Here is a 7,113-nt window from a genome sequence, read left to right on the forward strand (position 1 = left end):
TCTTAGCTCTATGTTAAATCTGTCATGTGAACATAGCCCACAGTATACTGTGTATGAAATACTACTTCAAACACATACATATATACACACCCTACACTTCAGGATTTTTTTTTTTTTTTTTTATCTTCATTGTGCTTTTTAGATCTTGTGCAAGCGTGCATGGTTGTGTGTGTGTTTCTTGCAATTGTGTAAGGTTTAGCTTTATTAAGGGCTGAAAATGTTTCTGTTTCACTTTATTAGCACAGTTTATCATATTCACTGTAAATATTTACAAAAAATAAAATCAATATAATTATACCGTCATCTGGTTAAAAATAAATTTCTGATTGGTGTGCAAAATGGAAAGAAATGTCAAAATCATCTCTCACCTTGATGCTGGCTTTGGAAGTAAGCTCTGGTAACAATCACAGACATCAGGGATCACGATTTCATTTCTCCTCTTTAGTTTCAGTCTTGCCCATTACGTGCAGAGATTCCTCTGGATTCTATGAATCTTTTAATGATACAGTATTATGGATTTTCGATGGTGAAATCCTGCAGTTTTGGGTTGAGAAATGTTGGGCCTCATGCAAGAACATTGTCATATCTTAAATTTCTCTTACTTTTTTGTACAAACATACATACAAAAATGCCACACTAGATTCAGCAAACACTTGTAACTTCAAATAGCTGTAAATAATCCACCTGTGCACGCGCATGAGGCTTGTAAATTAGCATAATTAACACCCCAATGATACCATATAAGGCTACACTTCCTGTCCCATATGTCAGGAAGCGTTCATTCATGAAAATGAAATGAAAATCAAAGAGTAAAAAGAGGTGAAGAGGAGTTTGCGTACATTCTGCGTTCAGAGATCCGTGAAGGAAAATCTGTCATTTTAACAGCGTCAACAGTGGAATTAAGGGACCTGATAAAGCAAAGAAACGGGAAAACCCAGTGCTATTAATGCCGTGTTACCTGCAGGTCGGACTGTCACTGAAGTACCTTGGTATGAAAATGTCTTCAAAGAAAAAAAAGCATCTCGTCACAGGAAGGAGTGAAAGACAACAGATAGATAAGTGATAGATAAATGTTCTCCTGGACAGAGCCTTCATAAACCTGCATGTGAAGATATACACAAAGACAGCTGACAGCAGGTAATAATACATAATTAAATTAATGATGAGAGACTGTACACATGACTCTAAGACAGGTCTGGACCTCGTGAACAGTGTTTGTATCTGAGAAAGAAAACTCAAAATATGAGAAAATTGGCTTTTCACAAACTGGTGAACCTCACTCCATCCTTACTTTGTGAACAACTGAGCCTTTCAGGATGCCCCTTTAATACCCAGTCATGATCCTGTCAGCTCTCACCAATGAACCTGTTTACTTGGTGAATGTTACAAACAGGTGTTGACAAAAAACAACAAAGTTAATCACTTTGAACATTAAGGGCCTGATTTTTAAGATCCCAGATAAAGACCTTATATTGCGTGTGCATTCTAACATATTGCATGTTTGGTTGCTGAGCGTTTTGCGGATGATCTGCTAAGAATAACTGTGTAAATGACAACAGATGCAAACACAGCAAGGATTTAAATGTGGGTTTTGCATGTTTTACAGGTTTCTACCATGGGGAGTTTGGATGGAAAGCGGAATGATGCAAAATGAAATTCGATCCCTTGTATTTTGCACACTAGGGTAGAAACGTCCCATACTGCATATTCATTGAGGCAAACAGTCTAAATGGACAGTGCATGCTGTCTTGGACATTTGAAAGTGCGCACCTTTAGTAGATCAGCTTACACATTACTTTGCAGGTGATATCAAGTTTGCACACATTTAACACATGCAAACCTAGTAACTCGGGCCCTAAATATTTTGTCCTTGCACTGTATTCAATTGAGGAAAATTCCAAAATGATTTGCACATCATTGCATTCTGCTTATAATGTATATTTTACACAACATAACATTATTTTTGTAACTGGGGTTGTAGTTCCATCCTTTTGAATAAGTGAAAGACTGAATCACAACCTAAAAAACAGTGACATGTGCTGAGATTTCACTACCATGATGTGCATGTTCTGAAAGTGTGATGCAAATAAGCCCCAACATTCACTTTAAGTACAAGGACAGGGATATTTATGAAGTCAGATGGCACCCTGTGTTCACAACCTGAGGCTCTGGTTTGGTGCTGCTACGCATGAGTGGAAAAAGATGGAGGATGGTGGTGGCGAGGAGGAGGAGGAGGAAGGCGGGAGACGGGGAGGGAAGAAACAGAGATGACAACATGGAAGAGGGAAAGAAGAGTCGGAGGGGCAGAGACATCGGCCTGAAGGTTTGAGGCCCGCTGCATATTAAAGCGTCTCCTACGTCAAGTGTGTCAGCCTTCATACGTGACCACATCAGTCAGCCCACAGCGAGAGGAACGAGGGGAGGAGAAATGGCAGCGAAGGAGGCTGAGCGAGGCTTCAGGACATCATGAATTACTGTCTCACTGCAGAGCATGAGAGCCTGGAATGAAAATAACACATCAACAACACTATTAGTGCATGTGTGTGAAGAAGACAGGCGACAAAGAGAAAAGCACTGGAACGTGTCTCATAAGCAGTGAAGATGGCACCCAAAAGACATCAAGACCGATCTTAGTAAAGCCAGAGTGCTTTTAATCAACTTTGTGATTATCTGCATAGCCGTGACCCAGCCATGATTTAACACACACTCACAGTCACTCAGTTGTAACTCACTTGTGTCCTCAATTGAAGAAACACCTGTGCTCCTGCAGCCAGTGTGTTTCCATAGTGACAACAAGCCTAGTTTGCGGCTGCCCAAAGCTAATGCTAGTTTACAAGCTGCAAGACTGACAACATTATTCTCAGAGTGTCTGAGAACTCGCACCAAAATCCTCCCATATGTGTGACTTGGCCTTCGATGATGTATTGTCATAAACAAAAATAAAAACGCTGATATTCAGCTTAAAAATCTCTTTCACAAAAATGCAATTTTCTCAGTTTTTTGTCTGAAAAGTGGACTTTTTCTTGCAAGCAACCAATATTCAAGTGCTTTAAAAAAAAAAAAAAGAATGAAGGAAGAACTTTTTGTGTGTCTGGAACTAGAAGATCTGTTCTTTCTTTTGATATATTTAACACACAGAACTGAATATTCTGTGAGTGTTGAAAAGTCAAAAATACTGGCGCTGGCTGGCAGCTTTTTGGAAACTTTTTCCTGGCAGGGAAAGAGTCAGTTGAGATTTCAGGCTGTCTCTGGAGCAGTCTGGTCGCTGGGTCAGGTGACCGGCCACCGCAGCATGACATCAGTTTCCCAAAAGTTGACCCTGTTTCAGTTTTATCTGCCTCACACCGCTGCCTTTTTTTTTTTCCAGCATCCCTGTGGCTCCCACCGTAACAGCCTAACTGCACAATTTGTCTGTTGTATTTTAAAGTCCACCACCAGTCATGTTTTAAACAATATAAAATGTCCTGCAAGAAGTAATAAAATGTGTCTTATAGGTTTTCTTTTTTTTTTGCAAAACAAGTTCAAATACCTTGTTAAAATGTCTTATTGTCTTTTTTGGCTTTAGAAAAATCTAGCCCATGATGGTAGACTTTGGTCAATCACAGGATGGTAAGATTGTTGATTGTTGAGCACCAAAATCAGTATTTGATCACTTGGGAAGAAGAACAGACATTCAACCATCTTTCTCCAAAATCACTTTCTGCACATTTACACTACAATCATTATTCTGAAAAAAAAGTTTCTTATTATTTTCAGATACTAACTCATTATTTCAACAAAGGTTCTCATTAGAATGACTTGCGGGTTCTTTCTTCATCTCATCTCATGTGCTTTCATACATTCGTGAGTCGTGTTCTAGCTGGAAGTTCAACAGGTTGGGCTGTAAGTAAGACGGAACAGAGGCTCTACATTATACTGCTGGTGTGCTTGCAGGGTGTGTGTGTGTGTGTGTGTGTGTTGATACCAGTGTGTGCCAATAAATGTCTACAAATGTATGGTCTTCTTTCTACTTTTCTATTCATACTTTGAGTTCATTTTCATTTAAATTATTTATATGCATATATTATACATGATAGTGTTTTATGTGAGCAGGTGGAGGGAGTGCTGCTCTGCTCGGCATAATGCTGCTCTCTCTGCAGACTCTCATATTCTCCACATTACATTACATTCAACTGGCAAATGCTTTTTTCCGGTGTCTTGCAAATTCTTCATCAAACATCAGCTCATGGATACATACGGACTATTTGTTGTGCATTATCCTATTTATTGCAGGGAATCACATACCAGGGGAGGCAGAATGAAGAATTATAAATATTTTAACATTCTGCTTTACTTGGTATGCATCTGATGTTTTAGTCTTGTAGCTGCAGTTGCTTATAGCCTAACTGTCCACATAATTAAATGTATTAAAATGTTAAATATGATGTCGAATTGAGTGCAAGTGTGTGGAGGTTTATCAGAGCACATGATTCATGTGAGATGCTTTCATTTAACATGAAGAATGAATAATATCACCTGTTCAGCATCTAAGAAGAAATACACTGGTTATAAAAAGGTGGATCACTGTGTAAAACATATATTCAAGTGAAAATGATACAAAGACAATATATTCATGTTCAGACTTATTTACTTTATTGTTTTTTGTAACCATACACTCATTCTGAATTCAATGTAATGCTGCAACATGTTGTTCCAAGCAAGTTGGGAAAGGGGCAACAATAGACTGGGAAAATTATATAATGCTGAAAAACAACAGTTTGGAACATTCCACAGGCAGGCAGGTTCATTGGAAATAGGCAGAGGTGGTACAAGTACACATGATCTTTAGTACTTGTGTAAAAAAGACTGGTGAAAGTAGAAGCTCTGATTCAACCTCTTTATTCAAGTGAAAATGAAAGAGTGCAGCATCTAAAATCTAGTCAAAGTATAAAAGTAAAAATTTCATATTGGTTGCTGTTAAATCTTTATTGTCTTATTGCAGCTTTTATGGTGTGTTTTCTTTTTTTTTTGTTTTGTTAGATTTTTTTTTCAACTTGGTGCATGTCTTCTGTGTTGTTGGATATTTTACATAGTTTTTCATCATCTTATGTTTTATTTGTCTTATTACAACTGTTTTGTTTACATCTGTGTTGTCTTTTCTTTTAGAATGTTTCATCTTTTAATTTTAAATCTCTTGTCTTGTTATGTTTTCTTTATAGTTTCCATGTTGTTAGGGCTTTTTCATCTTGTTACATCTTTAAGATTGTTTTTGATCATATTATGTCTTTTTTGACTTGTTATATCTATTTTGTCTTGTTACATAATTTTTGTACATATTCGTCTTAATTTTTTTTGGTGGCTTTTTTGTCTTTAATGTCTTTTGACCCATCAAGTTCCATCAAATGCATCAAAAACTAAATTAACAAGCCTGTTTGAGCCAGCTGTGGAAAAGTGTCTGATGAGCATCTGGTTTCACTAAGTACCTGCTAAAGATGTGACTGTTGCTGATGACCGGGTTTAAACTGGATCAATCCACATGATCTTGTCCTCCACGTACTGTGTGCTTGTCTTTAACCTTACAGGAAAGCCTTCATAAGTCGTCTTTATTGTACACTCACTCTTTCTCAGGGTGATTGTGGCTGATTAGTGTCAGGTACTGAAATGTGCCATGGGAGAAAGGCACAGAAACCTTGCTGGGGAGTCACAAGTGCATCCCAGTGCTAAAACCACCATTCCCTGACCGATGATGGTGACCAGGACCAAGGCCACGGCAGTGAGAGTGCCAGATCCTAGCCACTGAACCAACAAGGACCCACTTATTACAGGTCACAAATCTTGATGCTTCTGTCCTCTTCAGTGTGCACCTCGATCCTCACAGGTTAACTTTATGTTTCTCTCCACTGCATTGAAGCCTTCAACCTCCTGTGTCTTGATTTTAACCCAGGTCTCATCCATCGTCATGTCTCATGGCATTGATCATTTTGTAAGGAGCATTGGTGGTATAGTGGTGAGAATAGCTGCTTCCCAAGCAGTTGACCCGGGTTCGATTCCCGGCCAATGCAAAACATTTAAAATGGCCTTCACCTTCACAAAGGGTCCTACAAAGGATGGAGGCTTTTCCCAGCTCTTGTGGTAAAGTGGGAAGATTGGGTTTCACTAAGTACCTGTTTACAGATGTGAGTATTGCTGGTGACCAGGTTTAAACTGTAGATCAAACCACACAGTCTTGTAATTCACTTACTGTGCTTGTCTATACCCTTACAGTAAAGCAGTCATAAGTGTTCTTTATTGTACACTTACTGTTTATCTCGGTGATTGTGTCTGATTAGCATCAGGTACTGACATGTACCATGGGAGAAAAGCATAGGAGCCTTCTTAAAGAGTCACAAGTGCATCCTAGTGCTAAAACTCACTATTTCCTGACTGGGAATCAAACCCTAACCACAGCTGGGAGAGCACTGAATCCTAGCCTCTAGACCAGTGGTTCTCAACCTTTTTTCAGTGATGTACCCCCTGTAAAATATTTTTTCAGCCAAGTACCCCTTCACCAGCACAAAGCATTTTTGGTTGAAAAAAAAGACATAAAACACTGTCAGTGTCTGATTTATTAAACTGATTTATTAAACTTTGTAACTGTGCACTTAAACTGTGCAACATTGCATTCTTTTTGGAAATAAAAAAAAATATATAAAAAAATAACTAAAGACTTCTTAAAAAATAAATAATTAACTTAGTTATAAATAAAGATTTGTGCACATAAAAATAATCATCAACTTAAAGTGTCCTCTTTTAGGTTAATAATAAAGATCTGTTAAAAATCCATAAATTAACACAAAAAATCATTAATATATATGTGCACAGAAAATGTTCAACGATCAAAATAAAAGTGGCATCTCAACTGTCCACACTGAAGATTGCATTGTTTTAGTGAGAAACTGGGGCTTGTGCTTCACTGAGGATCTTGGTCAGTCTTGGTGGCAGGGAGGCAACTGCTGTGATCAAGCTCTTCTCCAGGCAGTCTGTTTCTCTGCTTTGTTTTGATCACAGCTATTGCAGAGAAGGAGGCCTCACATAAATATGTGGAGGCAAAGGGTAGTATTTCTGCCCTAGGCCAGGGTGCTCCTGCTTCACAAA

General features: G+C 38.3%; 1 non-coding gene across 1 annotated transcript; it reads left to right on the forward strand.

Annotated features, from left to right (window-relative positions):
- Positions 1–5,969: 5,969 nt before the first annotated feature.
- On the forward strand, positions 5,970–6,041 carry trnag-ccc (transfer RNA glycine (anticodon CCC)). Its single transcript has one exon. It is a non-coding gene; the product is annotated as a tRNA-Gly (tRNA).
- Positions 6,042–7,113: the final 1,072 nt, after the last annotated feature.

This window comes from Lutjanus erythropterus, chromosome 22 (assembly GCF_056507025.1).
Source record: "Lutjanus erythropterus isolate fLutEry1 chromosome 22, fLutEry1.hap2, whole genome shotgun sequence".
Lineage (NCBI taxonomy): Eukaryota > Metazoa > Chordata > Actinopteri > Lutjaniformes > Lutjanidae > Lutjanus > Lutjanus erythropterus.